The 16,638-nt window shown below is 38.6% G+C and overlaps 1 non-coding gene across 1 annotated transcript; it reads right to left on the bottom strand.

Annotated features, from left to right (window-relative positions):
• Positions 1–13,445: 13,445 nt before the first annotated feature.
• On the bottom strand, positions 13,446–13,554 carry LOC148571280 (small nucleolar RNA R71). The gene has a single exon (XR_015908346.1). It is a non-coding gene; the product is annotated as a small nucleolar RNA R71 (small nucleolar RNA).
• Positions 13,555–16,638: the final 3,084 nt, after the last annotated feature.

Consider the following 16,638-nt stretch of genomic DNA (forward strand, 5'->3'; position numbering starts at 1 on the left):
GCCACCCTCACAAAAGCGTGGCCATTAACCACTTTTGGCCACGCTTTTAATGCGTGGCAAAAAAAAAGCGTGGCCATAGGCCTTTTTTCTTGTAGTGAAGGGATCGTCTTCGCAAATTCATACTTTATAAGAAGTTAGAGAAGACCCTAAAGGTAGAGGTAGCAGAGACCCTTGAAGATGAAGGAGTAGTTGAAGAATTAGTGAAGGACAACATCAAGGAGGAGTTTGATTTTGTATTAGAGCAAGTGAAAAGAGCTGAAATTATCAAAGAAGAGGAAGTGGTTGAAGACTTAGGAGATGCGGAACCTCCATGGGAAAGTCCAGTCATAGAGCCTCCTTCAAGTTGTTTGATGTTGATATTGAGGAGGGTGCACAACCTCCAAGGCATATCATGGTTGAAGACTTTGAAGAGGTTGATCAAGAGATGGAGATTAAGGAAGAAGAAGCACAACCTCCCATGCCCTTGGTAAGTAATGAAGAAGAGATTGAATTGGAAGAAAGCTACTAAGAGAAAGAGGTTGAAATTGAAGAAGCTTGCAAAGAGGTGGAAGTTGTCAAGGAAGAGCTCAAGGGAATGAAGCTGGAAATCACCTTGCCAAAGTTGTTAGAGACCTCTCCCCCAAAGCCATCACCATTCATTCCTTCACTCAAGTGGGTAAATCTTTCATCTCTAAGCTTAATTAGCCCACTTGAATATGCTTTGCTTGAGACGGATGGGCAACTTAGAGCTCTTTGTGGCTATAAGAGTAAGAGGGAGATGGTTAGTGGTACGAGTTGTCATGCAATGTTCAATACGGTTACATACTCAAAGTTGAAGTACAAGGATTGGTGTAGAGCTTGAATGAATGGGTTTAGGAAGCTGTTTGGATGTCTCAGTGAGAATTCCAATTGCTCACCACCCAAGTGGAAAAATGATGATCAACAAGAAGACGGGTGTAAAATTAAGATTTGGGATCCGGGAATATATGAGGATCAATTTTGGGAGCTCAAAGCTTGTGAAGAACTCCATCAAAGCTTGAGGAATTTACCTGGTATTGATAGAGCTTATTGGAAGTCCAAGCATTGGTGGAAGTTTCAAGACGAGTTCAAGCACAAGCCACCATGACAAGGAGCTCACCAAATGTCCAACTTAAGAACTTTAACTAAAAGTGCTAGGTGGGAGACAACCCAACATGGTATAATCGTCCCTTTTCATTCCTAGTTTTATTTTATTTTATTTTTCATAGTATTCATTCGTAATTTCTGCATCACTACCTGCATTCTGCATAAAAAAAATTGGGATCAATGTGCAAGTGTCCACGACACGCGCACGTCGTATGTGTATGCGCAAATAGGCCGAGAGTTCTGCTGGAACGACGCGGGAGGTGTGCCTGTGCACAAGCCAACCCACGCGTACGCGTTCTACACGCATATGTGTCCCCTGCGTTTTGCCAATCCACACGTAGGCGTCCTTGACGCGCACGCGTGGGAGTGCAAATCGGCGTAAAAAGGTACTTGAACAGAGAGTTATGATGCCATGGTGCTGGAGCCTCGCGAATTCTCACGCGCACGCGTGACCGACGCTTGCGCGTCCTCTCGCTTTCAGACCACCCATGCGTACGCATGGGCTACACGTACGCGTCGCATGGCGAATACAGTTTTCACGCGCACGCGTGACCTGCGCGCGCGTCACGTCCCGTTTTTCATTCCTTTCTCCTTTCTTCTCTCTTTTCTCCTTCTTTCTTCCTCCTTTTTCACTTTCTTCTTCTTCATCTCTTTAACTTCTGATCCTTATTCTCTTTTATTCTATTTTCTTTATTACATTTCAATACTTTCATTCAGCATTTTAATTTTGTGCATGTTTTTATTTTTTTTTTCTAAATTTACTATTTTTCTATTGGTGTTAAATGCTCGTATTCAACTATTACATCTTTTCTTGCATTATTTTGGGTGCTTAGTGACTTGTGTTACCTTATTGGGTAATATTATTTATATGTCAATGCCAATCTTTTATGATACCTGTATTCCTTTTGCATTGACATGAATTTATATTATCTTTCATTACCTACTATCTCTTCTCCATTGTTACAATTTTTTCACTATTGATATGCCATTGTCTTTTGCTGTTTTCTCACTTGCATGTTGTAGCTACCATGTAATTGAGAACCTCATTATTTGGCATTAACCCAACCATATTTTATTTGTTTTCCATCTTTATTTTTGGGTTACTTTTCTTCCTTTTCCTCTTCTTTCAGGATGGCCACCGAGAAGGGAAAGGAAAACTTTTACATGTGGCAACAGTTGTAGAAAAGCATCAGTTGTAGCCACCCATCCACTTGCATATCTTAGCATGCACCAAGGACGGTGCATCCTTTAAGTGTGGAGAGGTCGATACCGACTTCTATGGGTTAGTTACCTTCTTTTCAACACCAATGTTTAATTTTCTTTGTAGTTCATTGTTGGATTTACACGTTTGATTGCATGTTTCCTTGATTTTCTGCATGTTCTTCTACAACTACTTGGTTGGAGTGATAAGTTCTTTTTCAAGACCCTTTTTATAGAATTTCACTAATTTAAATTAAAACTTTTTTTTTGTTAAACTTGTTTGAAGATTGTAATTTGGAACATGGTTTATAGCTAAGAACACACAACCCGTGATATTTTGAGCTTAATTATATGGTTACATTATTTAACCATAAATTTTTATTCTTGTATGTTTTCTTCTTTATAATTGTAATCTTTGCTTTGTTCTATTCTATATGTCCATTGTTTAATGTATTCATGCATATGTATGATTGAGGCCATCATTTGTTATTAGCTCACTATGCCAAATGGCCTACCATTCTAATTACCTTTGTTCGCCACTTTGAGCCTTCTCTATTCCTTTTTGTTCTTTATGTTACTACATCACTAGCCTTAAGCGGAAAAATAATGAACTACCCCAATTGAATCTTTGGCTAGCTTAAGATAGGGATTGTGTGTCACATTAAGTGTGGAAAACTATGGGAACTCTGGTGAATAAGAATGTGTGTTGCTTAATTGATGAATATTGAGAATTTGAATACTACTCATGTGAAATTATGAAAACCAAATGCATTGATGTTGTAATGCTTTAAAAAAAAATCCAAATTTAGGGGAATGAAAGCACCCCAATATTAAGTTCAATAAAAAGATCAATGCATGTGAGATAAAATAGAAGAACATTTAAATACATGAGTAGGTGAAAAGCACAAAAGTGAGACTATGGGTAGTTAGGCATGATTTTAGAAGCACAGGGAATATGTGTATGTTAGGTAAAAGCTTAGGTTAGTCAAAGATTCATATTATAGCTCATTTGGCCATACATATATCTTCACCCTTACCTTAGCCCCATTACAACCATGAAAAGACCTCATGATGTTTGCATTAGTACATTAAATAATTGTTGATTGGTTAGATGAAGAACAAAGTTTTAGAAAGAATGACTAGAGAAGAGTCGAGTGATCAGCCCTAAACACTTGAGAGATTAGAGTGCATATACACCACCAGTGAGGGTTCAATGCTTGATTCTATGTCCCCTGCTTTCATGAGCTGTCTTCCTACAAGTTTACTTGTCTTTTATTGCATGATTTGAATTGGTGAAATTTGATTTATGTTTGTCTTGGAGAACTTGTTTACTTTTAACCAAGTAGATAGAACCATCTTAGCATATAGTTGCATTCATACATGGGTTGCATCTCATGAGTCTTACTTCCCCTATTCATTCTTTTTGTTTCCTTGAGCTTAGCATGAGGACATGATAATGTTTAAGTGTGGGGAGATTTGATGCACCACTATTTCGTGGTACATTTTGTACTTAATTGAGTGAATTTTATCCACTGAACTCACACTTATTCATAGGATTTGCATGATTTTACAATTCCTTCCCAATTTTGTTCCATGATTGGAAACTTGCTTCTTGAGCCTTTAAATTGTGTATGTTAATGTCCTTTTATACCATTCGATACCGTGATCCGTGCATTATGTGTTTTCAGGCTTTATAGGGCAGGAATGGCTTAAAGGATGGAAAGGAAGCTTGTGAAAATAAAAGGAACACAAGAAACCAAGGAGATGACCAGCGAGGAGCGATGCGTGCGCGTCCCTGACGCGTACGCGTGATTTGGAGCTTTCCATGGTGACGCGTGCGCGTACCTAACGCATATGCGTGAAAGGCGAAAAAGCGGAGCGACGCGTGCGTGTACCTGACGCGTATGCGTGACCCGCGAAGATGACCATCGATGTGTACGTGTGACTGACGTGTACGCATTACATGCGCTACCTGCAAAAATCGCAGAAAACACTGGGGCGATTTCGGGCTGAGTTTGGACCCAGTTTTCGGCCCAGAAACGCAGACTAAAGCCAGGGGACAAGCAGGAACTCAAGATACATTCATACGCTTTCCATTATTCATAATTTGAGGTTTTAGATGTAGTTTCTAGAGAGAGAGGCTCTCTCCTCTCTCTTAGGTTTTAGGATTTTAGGTTTAGCTTTTCTAAATTTCAGATTCTATCTTAGTTTAATTAGTTTCTCTTCTATTTTTATTTGTTCTAGCTTTCTAGTTTACTTATTCCCTTTGTTTGATTACTTTATGTAGCTATTTGGTTTCTGAATTCTCATGTTTAATTTGATTTTCTATTTAATGCAATTTGAGGTATTTTAGATTTATGATTGCTTTCTTCAATTTATGTTATTGATGCTTTCAATTTAAGTTAGATTTTTATCCTTTTAGCTTTGGTTGAGTAATTGGTGACACTTGAGTTATCAAACTCTTTTGTTGAGTGATAATTGGAATTTGCTAATTGATTTGGATCCCTCTAAAGCTAGTCTTTCCTTAGGAGTTGACTAGGACTTGAGGAATCAAATTGATTTGTCCACTACTTGACTTTCCTTTATTCGGTAAGGGTTAACTAAGTGGGAGCAATAAGCAATTCTCATCACAATTGATAAGGATAACTAGGAAAGGATGTTTAGTTCTCATACCTTGCCAAGAGCTTTTCTAGTCATTAATTTACTTTCTTGCCTTTTATTTTCTTGTTCCTTATTCAAAACCCCAAAAAGACACTTTTCCATAACCAATAATAAGTACACCTCCCTACAATTCCTTGAGAGACGACCCGAGGTTTGAATACTCCGGTTATTATTTTTATTGGGTTTACTTAAGTGACAAACAAAACTTTTGTATGAAAGGATTCTTGTTGGTTTAGAAACTATACTTGCAACAAGGATTTATTTTGAATTCTTTCCTAGCAAAAATCAGCTCATCATTGGCTTAGTGAGCGTTTTCGGGAAAATTCAAAATTGGAACTGGAGTTTTGCAACCAACGCGCACGCGTACATGACGCGCACGCATTGATGGAGAATCTGGAAGGAAGCACGCGAACACGTGGGTGGCGTTGAAGCATGGAATTAACATTTTCCCACCCATGCACAAGCACACAAGACGTGCATGTGTGGGGTAGCGTTCATTGCGTGAACGCTACGTTCCGAAGGGGAACACTGCAAGGGACGCGCACGCATCGATGTGCCAGATTGCCAAAGCACACGAAAGCGTGAGGGACGCGTACGCGTGGAAGGCCCAAAATGCAAAAAGGACGCGCATGCGTGCAGGACGCGTACGCGTGGGTGAATGAACGTTGCGCTCAATTTGAAAATGCTCCGTTCTCATGGAAGTGAATTTATGCTCAATTAAATCTGATTCCAAGCCCAATTGAAACTCCAAAGCAAGCAGAGCCCATTGACATCACTCAAAGTAACAAGAAACAGTTAGAATAGCATTTTCATTTAACTATAATTTGTTTTGAATTTCAATTTCATTTGTAATTTAGGAATGCCTATAAAAAGGCTCGGTTAGTTCTGTTAGAAAGGGGCGCTGGAGTAAGCTGCAGTAGTAGTAGGCAGTAGTAGGAGTAGGAGTAGGAGTAGGAGTAGAATAGAAGGCTCTCTTGAAACACTTTTATTTTTCTACACTTTTATATTTCAGTATTGAATTCAATTTGGCTTATGCAATTTCAATTTCTGATAATCCTCTTCTGCAAACTTTCCTTTCTGCAATTTTACAATTCAGTTTACATTTAGCTTGATTTTAATCTTCTATTCCCATTGCTTTCAATTTACTTTCATGCATTTTAAATCTTCTGCAATTGTTCTGAGTTCTGATTTACTGCTTCATTTAATTTTCCAGCACCCAATTCCCTTTACATTTGCTGCAATTTACGTTTCTTGCTCTTTAAGTTTTTCTGGCAATTTACCTTTTGCACTTTATACCTTCTGCAATTTACATTCTATCAATACAATTTCACCCAATTCACCACTGTTACTAAACTAATCACCTCACTAAAGTTGCTTGATCCATCAATTCTTGTGAGATTGACCTCACTCTTGTGAGTTATTACTACTTGATGCGACCCGGTACACTTGTCGATGAGTTTGTGTGGAATCGTGTTTCCCTCATCAAGTTTTTGGCGCCATTGCCGGGGATTGATATAGATCGACAATGATTAAGTGGGTGATAAGTCTAGATTAAGCATTTTCTTTGTTTTTGTTATTTTAATTTTCTATTTTCTGCTGATACTAAGGTGTTTGTGTTTTTGCCTCACTAAGAAATTCTCATCTGTAACATGAGAAATTTTAATTTTCATTGGTGATTGTGTTTTACAAAATGTAAGTGGAGTTCACCTCATCTTTTGATCAAACAAATTTCATGGGATATTACCCACCACCACAAAATGATTCAAGTCATTATCCTAATGGTGGCTGGGAATATCACCAAGAATTAGCAGATTATGAGCAATCCACCCAGTGGGGAGGTGATCTAGAGAATGATCAAACAAATTTCATGGGATATTTCCCACCTTCACAATATGATTCAAGTCATTATCCTAATGGTGGCTGGGAATATCACCAAGAATTCACAGATTCTGAGCAATCCAATCAATGGGGATATGCTTCAGAGCCATAAGATGAGCAAGATAATTTCATGAGATATTGTCCAACACCAAAAAATGATTCATGTCATGATGCTAATGGTGGATGGGAATATCAACAAGAAATGATAAAGTATGAACACCTCTCAGAGCCACAAGATGACTCATATTGCTATGACAACTACTCATATTGTGACTGGGAGGGTCAAAACCAAAGAGATCTTAATGATCCATATTTTGTTCATCAAGAGACATTATCACTGGTGTGTGCTTTCAATAAATTCATGCAAGATTGGCCCCCTAATGCCACAAGATGATCCATACTGTGATGAATTCCACAATTCTTCAAGTTGTGATTGGGAAGATCAAAATCAGAGAGCACTCAATGTGTCATACTCTATTAATTAAGAGCCATTATCGCTTGAGCAATCCTTCAACTCATTTATGCTAAATTGTCCAACCTCACCTCCCAGTTCTTCACTTGAAAATTCTTCATCACTTGATTTTGTCTCAACACAAAATTTCCCCCAAGATCCATACGACTCATTTCACCAACCACAAAATTCATTCTACTACACAGAAAACTCATCTCAACAGTCACAAAACTCATTTCATAAATCACAAGATTCATTCTATACCACTCAAAACAACTTTACCACAATACCCACATATCCAGAAACTCATTCTCACCCTTCATCGCTTGAGCTAGCATTTGAACAATATTTACAAACATCCATAGACTCTTGGAAAGAATAAGAAACCCACTGCAATAAGATGGATGGATATTTAGAGCAAGCAAGGAAAAACAAAGAATTGCTAATCAAGGAAGATGAAGACCAATTGGTGGATCTAAAGGAGGAAGTGGAGAAGCAAGATGAAGAGGCCCCTGTATCAAGTGAAACTTCAACGGAGAATGAGGTGGTGGAGGTATATGAGCCAGGAATCTCATATCTACAAAGGCTACTTGAGGTGACAAAGGAAGATGAAAACCCACAACCCACACAAGAGCTTGAGTCTGTGATTGAAAGATATGAAGAGAAAATGAAGAAATCTTGGGAAGATCAACAAACCTCTTCCATAGAAGTGCTGTTAAACTAGATGTTGAGTGCAAGGAAGGAGGTGGTGGAGGTATTTGAACCCATAACTTCATATCCACAGAAGCTAAGTGAGGTGACAGAGGAACATGAAACTTCACTCCCAAAAAACTTAATAGAAGAACATATAAAAGAAAGGGAGGAATCCAATTAGGGAAGTCCACACTCAAGTGAAGCAAAGAATTACATAGATGAATGGCTCATTGAACCATCAATTCAAAAGGCTTTTGATGAAGATAAAGCTCCAACAATCACACAGCAACCATGTCTTAATATCCAAGTAGTGAAGACAACCAACAAGAACATCAAAGAGAGGATTGTGACCAAGCTACAATTGATCATATCAAGAAAAAGGAAGAGGTCAACCACAAACAATCCAACCCCTGAACCACCAGCAAGCAAGCTTAATCAAGCCATTTACAAAAAGAAGCTTGCTGGGAAGAGGCCAAGAAAGGGGAAACTGACTAGCTCCTCTTTACCCTTGAGGTCATTCCTCTTGACAAACTGGAAGAAGAGGAAGAAAGTCATCAGCTACATGTCAGTAGTTTTCCTTTCTTAGTTATTTCAATAAAGGAGTTGAGTAGGTTTCTCTGTATTGTAAAGAGCTAAGTTTGGTGTTACACACCAAAGTAATTAAGGGGTGAATGTTGGATGCTAAGTTTGGTGTTCCACCAAAAATTTTATTAAAAACACATTGCACCCTCATCATGACTAGTTATCAGCTCCAAACAATCAGAGAATTTACTTAACTATTGTTTAGTTCCTAGTTCAGAGTTTATTTTCTAGTTATATTTGTTTTCTAGTTCATAGTCTACTTTCTTAATAAAAAGTACTTGATGTTTCATGCATGTATTTATTCTACTGCATATAGAAGTTGGCAAGGAACTAAGTTTGGTGTTTCCACACCAACTTAGGATCAGAGAATCACAAGCATACATGCATGCTAACTGTTTCTCAAGTGCTTGGGGAACAAGCAACTTTCAATATCTCTTGTAGGAAATCATTTAATCTCTTGGAGGAAAAGATACATCATTAGGTGAATGGACAAAGGAAGGACATGGAACCCAACAATGATGATGACACAGAGGAAACAAATGGACTCCAAGAGGTTGTATTGTTCTCTGACTGACTTTAGCTTAAATATGCTAATTGAAAGTGTAAATATCCCCTATTGATTAGTGTCCTATTAGATTTATTTACTGTCTGTTTGTTTTCATGCTGTTGTGGCTTGCTAGTCTAAGTGCTTGATTCACTTTCATCTTACTTGAATTATATGCTTTATTCCTCATGCTTGAATAAAAGAAAAATAACTGTGAAATAGAGAAAGAGTAAAAGTCTGGTTTAATGTGATACAAAATAAGGTTATGTGGTGGTATGTGCTGGCTTATGAGTTGATTTATGAAGAAGGTTAGAGGTTGGCATGACTTTGTGATATGAACTTGAGTTACATTTCATGAGACTTGACAAATGAAAGAGGTCCATAATAAAAGAAAGAAAATACAAGAAAAAAAAGAAGAAACAAAAGAGACATAAACAGGGCTAGGCACTAATGGCTTGAGATTTGGATATATGCCTGTGATGTTCTTGTACAAAGATAAGCTTGGATAACTAGGTTCTAAGGGGTGCTTCATCACCCGAAAACTTGGGTTAACTAACCCAGGATTGCCAACCGAAAGTCCACTATCAAGAGCTACTTTGAGACAAAGCATTTAGTGACCCAAAGAGGTGCTGGGCATCAATTTTCAAAGAACAAAACAAGCTAAATGCCTGTGATGTGTGTGTGCTAAGGAGAGGCTTGAGCAAGTAAGCCCATAGGGGTGTTTCAACACCTAGCATCTTGAACCAACTGGGGGGGGGAATGCTGGCTGAAAGTTTACTCTAAAAAGATGCCTTATCACATAGCATTAAGCCTCAGCTAAGCAATAAATCTCAATCAAAAGAAAAAAGGCAAGAAAAACTAAGGACCAAGCAATAACAAATCTCATTTTTTGTGTAATTCAAGTAAGGATCCAAAGGGGTGTTGATGTCTCAGCCACAGAATAAAAATCTCTAAGAGACCATGCATGAAAACTCCATTAACCAGTATTGAATGTTTTTCAAATAAAGACTTATACTCTTCTCTGTCTTTATTCATTCTTGTTCTGTCTTACTGCTTGCTTGGGGACAAGCAAGATTTAAGTTTGGTGTTGTGATGACAGGTCATCTTAGGCTAGTTTCACAAGCCTTTTTGATTAATTTTTACTTGGTTTTCATGCATTTTTAGTCAATAAGTAATTGTTTGAGTGAGAATTTCATGCTTGTCTTGATTCAATCAAACATTGGTAATTTTATGCATTTTCATTAGATTTCTTGCAAGATTTAGTTGATAATATGAATGATACAAGATTTGATGATTATGCCAAGGCTTTGATGTATCTGTTTGGTTGATGATAGGTGAAAAGATGAAGGAAAAGAAGCAGAAATCACAAAATAAGCTCAAAGGAAGAATTTTGGACATATTTTTGAAGTTTGAGCACGCTTGGAGCCTTAGGCCACGCTTTTAAAAGCGTGGCCCATGATTGAAATAAGGAGAGCACTCGATGGAGAATCTGGAAGGAAGCACGCGAACGCGAGGGTGGTGCTGAAGCATGGAATTAACATTTTCCCACCTACGCGCAAGCGCACAAGACGCACACGCGTGGGGTAGCGTTTATTGCGCGAACGCTACATTCTCAAGGGGAATGCTGCAAGGGACGCGCACGCGTCGATGTGCCAGATTACCAAAGCACGCGAAAGCGTGATGGACGCGTACGCGTGGAAGGCCCAAAACGCAAAAAGGAGTAGAATAAAATGCTCTCTTGAAATTCAATTTGGCTTATGCAATTTCAGTTTCTGATAATCCTCTTCTGCAAACTTTCCTTTTTGTAATTTTACAATGCAGTTTACATTTAGCCTGATTTTAATCTTTTGTTCCCATTGCTTTCTGTTCCCATTGCTTTCAATTTACTTTCATGCAATTTAAATCTTCTGCAATTGTTCTGAGTTCTGATTTACTGCTTCATTTAATTTTCCAGCACCCAATTCCCTTTACATTTGCTGTAATTTACATTTCTTGCTCTTTAAGTTTCTGCCAATTTACCTTCTGTAATTTACATTCTGTCAATACAATTTCACCCAATTCACGACTGTTAGCTTAACTAAACTAATCACCTCACTAAAGTTGCTTGATCCATCAATCCTATGGGATCGACCTCACTCTTGTGAGTTATTACTACTTGATGCGACCCAGTACACTTGCCGGTGAGTTTGTGTGGAATCGTTTTTCCCTCATCACAACCACACAAAGGGAATTAAATTGGAGACAACATAAATGTAAGTCCTCCTTGCTGTGTAGTCACTTCCATGAAGGAGACATCAAAGTTATTACCAGAAGAGACACAAGTGTAAGACCCATAAAGATATTAATTAGATAATTAATTAACTGATTAAGAGGGTTTTAAAACCGCTTGGACTAGTTTAGAAATTTAAAATTTAAAATTTATAATTTCGGAATTTACCCATAAAATTTTAACTTAGAAAATTAATTAGAGTGCGAAAATATAATTAATTATAAAAAACACGTACTGGCGTTATAATTAACTGCATAGACTTAAGTCTATCCATTATTGTGTATGAGAAAAATAAAAGTGTAAAAATATCTAGAAAAATATTTAGAATAAACACTGAAAACACTTATCTTAAAGATTCTGACCCAAGGTGGGACCAATGGGCGAAAAGACAAAAATGCCCTAATGAGCGGATATTTTATACACTTTTTGGTACCATTTTTTTTGCGTTTTTAGTATATTTTGTTAAGTTTTATTATATTTTAGTAGGTTTTAGTGCAAAAATTACTTTTTGTATACTACTTTGAGTTTTTGTGGTTTTTATATGATTTTAGGTGATTTTTGGATGAATTTGGCAAGTTTTGGCAAATTCTTATTCAGAGGCATAGAAAGGGTAGAAGATGCTATCAGATCCTGACCTCTATACATTCAAACGAGAATTTTTGGAGCTATAGAGGTCAAAATGACGCGCTCTCAATGGGGTTGGAAAGCTAACTTCCAGAGCTTTCCAGCAATATAGAATAATCTATACCTTTTTTTGGAAATGACTGCCCAAACTAGGCGTTGAACGCCAAACTTACCCCCTAATGGGCGTTCAACGCCCCAAGAGGACCTAAGCCAGTGTTGAATGCCCAAACCTGGCGTTCAACGCTACCAAAATTTTAAGTTTGGTGTCTTGATTTGTATTCTTGTTTTTCTTGTTTATGTTTTCTATCTTTATTTTATCTTTTTCTTTGATTTTCAAAATTCTGTTATCTTATCTTTCTTTCTAATTTCAAATTTTAAAGTTTTGTTTGTTTTTACTTCTTTTAATTTTGAATTTTAAAATCTTTCTTTGACTTTCTCTTTCTAATTTCAATTTTTTTTTTCAAAATTAAATCTTCAATTTTAAATTTTCAAAATCTTATCTTATTTGACTTTTTCTTTCCAAATTTAAAATTTAAAATCTTTGATTGACTCCTTCTTTTTAAATTTCAAAATTTTTCAAAAATCAAATATTTTATTTTATTTTCAAATCTTGTTAGTTAGTTAATTGTTTGTTTTATTTTAAATTTTAAAAGTTTGGTGTCTCCTTAATTCTTCTTTCTCTCTCTTCTATTTTCGAAAATTTCTAACTCTTTTCTCTCCCCTCTTTTCCGAAAATCCTCTTTTTCTTTCTCTCTTTATTTTCGAAAATCCTTTTTCAATTAAAAGACATCTTTCTTTTCTTTTCTCTTCATCTAACTCTCTCACTAGGAGTCCTCTTTACTCAAACATACAGACTCTTTTCTTTTCTTTTCTTAGTTTCATTTTTCTTGTTTATGAGCAGGAATAGGGATAAAGAACCTCTCTTTGATCTGGATCTTAAACCTAAAAGGACTCTAAGACGGCGTCTGCAATAAGCTCAAGCTAGCAGAGCTGTAAAGAATCTCACAGGAGCTCTAGAACAAGAAGCTGAGGATACAACAATGGCAGCTAATCCAGAAGCTGAAGGAGACACAAGAAAGGTCATAGGATCTTACACTGCATCCAATTCTGACTTCTATGGGTGCAGCATCTCCATACCTGCCATTGGGACAAACAAATTTGAGTTGAAGCCTCAATTGGTCACTCTAGTACAACAGAACTACCAGTTTCATGGACTTCCACAAGATCCCAATAAATTCATATTTGACTTCCTACAGATATGTGACACTGTTAAGACTAATGGAGTAAATCCAGAAGTCTACAAGCTCATACTCTTCCCCTTTGCTGTAAGAGACAGAGCAAGGTTATGGCTGGATTCTCAGCCTAAAAAAAGCCTAGATACCTGGGAGAAGGTGGTCAATAGATTCTTGACCAAGTTCTTCCCACCTCAAAAGTTGAGCAAGCTCAGGGTGGAAGTACAAACCTTCAGACAGAAAGAAGGTGAATCCCTCTATGAAGCTTGGGAAAGATACAAGCAACTGATCAGAAGATGTCCGCTTGACATGATTTTAGATTGGACCATACTAGACATCTTCTATGATGGTCTATCTGAGGCATCCAAGATGTCATTGGACCACTCTGCGGGTGGATCCCTCCACTTTAAGAAGATGCCTAAAGAGGCACAGGAGCTTATTGACATGGTTGCCAACAACCAATATATGTACACTTCTGATAGGAACCCTGTGAACAATGGGGCTACTCAGAAGAGTGGTGTGTTGGAAGTAGACACCCTAGATGCCATCTTGGCTCAGAACAAGCTCATGTCTCAACAGATCAACATGATCTCTCAACACTTGAGTGGGACACAGAGCTTAGATGCTTATTGTCCAGAAATAGTGTATGAAATAGACGCTAGTGATAATGCCTGGACCATAATGGAGGAGGTGAACTACATGGGAAAATCTTCCAGAACCTCCAACAACAATCCCTATTCGAATACTTTCAATCAAGGATGGAGGAACCACCCTAATTTTGGGTGGAGAGATCAATAGAAGCCTCATCAAGGCTTCAGTAACAATCAGAGAGGAATGAACCAGAACTGGTTCAACAACAGACCATTCCAACCCTCTCAGCAGTAGATAGAGATGCCCACACAGAGCCTCTCTGATCTGACCACCATTGTTTCCAACTTATCTAAGACCACGCACAGTTTCATGGCAGAAACTAGGCCTTCTATACGGAATCTGGAGATACAAGTTAGCCAGCTGAGCAAGAGGATCCCAGAGATCCCATCCAGCACTCTTCCAAGCAACCTGGAAATGAATCTAAAGGAAGAGTGCAAGGCCCTCACTATAGAGGTTGTGACCAATCCCAAGGAGGAGTCTGCTATTGAGGAGCTCAAGGAAATCAAGGCTCATGAGGGGCATGGGAATGTCACCTTACACGCCCCTTTGCAGAGAGAGGAGCCTAAAGAATACCCTTCTTCAGACGAGCAAGAGGAGTCTAAGGAGGAGCAAATTGCTTGGTTCCTGGCAATCCTCAGGAAGCTGAAGGCTAATTCCTCTCAAATAGAGGAATTGGAGAAAGAACACGCTTCCATGGTGTGCCTGAAGGCCTCAAAGGGAGATGAGACTGTGGTACTGACCAAGGAGTGCAGAGCCTTAGTCCAAAAGAAGCTCCCTCAGAGATTGCCTTATCCCAGAAGCTTCCTGATTTCCTGCACTATAGGGACCATCACCTTTGAGAAGGCACTATATGACCTTGGTTCAAGCATCAACCTTATGCCTCTCTCTATGATGAAGAGGCTGAGAATTCAAGAGGTGCAGCCTGCTAAGATCTCATTGGAAATGGCAGACAAGTCCCTAAAAAGCGCATATGGCATAGTGGAAGATGTCATTGTGAAGGTTGAAGACCTTTACCTTCCTGCAGATTTTGTGATCCAAGACACTGTAGAGGGCAAAAATGACTCCATCATCATTGGAAGGCCCTTCCTAGCAACTACTAACGCTAGTATAGGAGAACCATGGGCATTCAACGCCCTTGAAGGAGCAGCCAGGGCCATCCTTGTGGCCCCCATTGGGAGTTCAGTGCCCATTCTTGGCGTTGAATGCCAGGTAGGGGGCAGGCAGCTCAAGCTCTCAAGGTTTCTTAAGCCAGTGGGTCCCACTGAATCTCTACCTACCCTACCTACCCCACCTTTCCTTCTCTCTCCTACTTTCTAAACCTTGAAACCCACACCCTACTTTCCCTCTTCCCCATACACACTCTTAACAAAACTATCATAAATCTATCATTCAATTCCCACCAATACCACCCACTTCAAATTCAAATCTTTCCACCAAATTTCCCATCCCAAAACCAAACCCTAGCCCTCCCACCCCTATAAATACCCCTTCATTCATCTCATTATCCTTACAGTTAAACACTCTCTCCCTCTTACCTTATACACTTTACATACTCTTCTCCTTCCTCCCTTGACCCACTTGGCCGAAACCTTCATCTCCCTCTCCTTTATAATTTTTTTCTTCTTCTACCAATTTCGTTTTCTTTTGTTCATAGTTGCTCAAGGACGAGCAACCATCTTAAGTTTGGTGTTGCAAAATCTTTGCCCTTAAACTTCTACCCCTCTTCTGTGGCACCAAAGGCCGGTGAATTTTCAAGGAAGAAAAAGGAAAAGGCTCCTGCTTCTACTTTCGAACCTTGGAATTCAAAGAGATTCCTCACCAAGGTATACCACGATCACTTCTATAACGTGGTAAGGCATAAAAAGGTGATTTCCAAGATCTCCTTCAAGCTAAAAAAGGGGGGAGTATCTAGAGATCCAACAGGAAATCTGGAGAAGGGATTGAGAAATTCTGACCAATCCTGTTTCAGAGGTCAAAGCACTAACGGTGCAAGAATACTTTGCGAATGCTTGGGTAACCAAAAATCATGATACAAGTATGAACCCAAAGCCCAAGAACTGGCACACCATGGTGAGAGAGCAACTCTTACACTTTAGCCCGGAAAGTGTGAGAGTGACGCTATAATTGCCACACATGTTAGGAGATCCACACTCTTATACTAGAAGGGTCAAGTTTGACCAAAGATTAGATCAAGTCCTTGCAGACATCTGTGTGGAAGGAGCACAGTGGAGAAGAGACTCACAAGACAAGCCCTACCAATTGGGTAGGTTTGACCTCAAGCCTGTAGACCGAGGATGGTTGGAGTTTATCCAACGCTCCATCATCCCCACAAGTAACCGATCTGAGGTTACCATTGACCAAGCAATAATGATTCATTGCATTATGCTCGGGAATAAGGTGAAGGTACACGAGGTGATACCTTGATGAATCCATATTTGATGATGATTTTTGGTTGAAATTGAATGGATTTCGTCATATAAACTTGCACTTATTCCACTAAATAGCATGCATTTGAACTTTCCTCCTAATTTGTGTGCTTGATTATGAAAACATGCCCTTTTGTGTCTAATTTGATTAATTTTATTCCATTTACCTTCTATTCGATGCCTTGATGTTATTTGTGAGGGATTTCAGAGGTATAAGGCAGGAATGGCTTGGAGAGAATGGAAGAAGAGCATTCAAAGTGGAGGAAGCATGAAGAATCAAAGGAGAAGAGATCAGCCTAATGTGTGTGCACACAGACCTGCGT

This window comes from Arachis ipaensis, chromosome B3, assembly GCF_059453495.1.
Source record: "Arachis ipaensis isolate K30076 ecotype BB chromosome B3, ASM5945349v1, whole genome shotgun sequence".
NCBI lineage: Eukaryota > Viridiplantae > Streptophyta > Magnoliopsida > Fabales > Fabaceae > Arachis > Arachis ipaensis.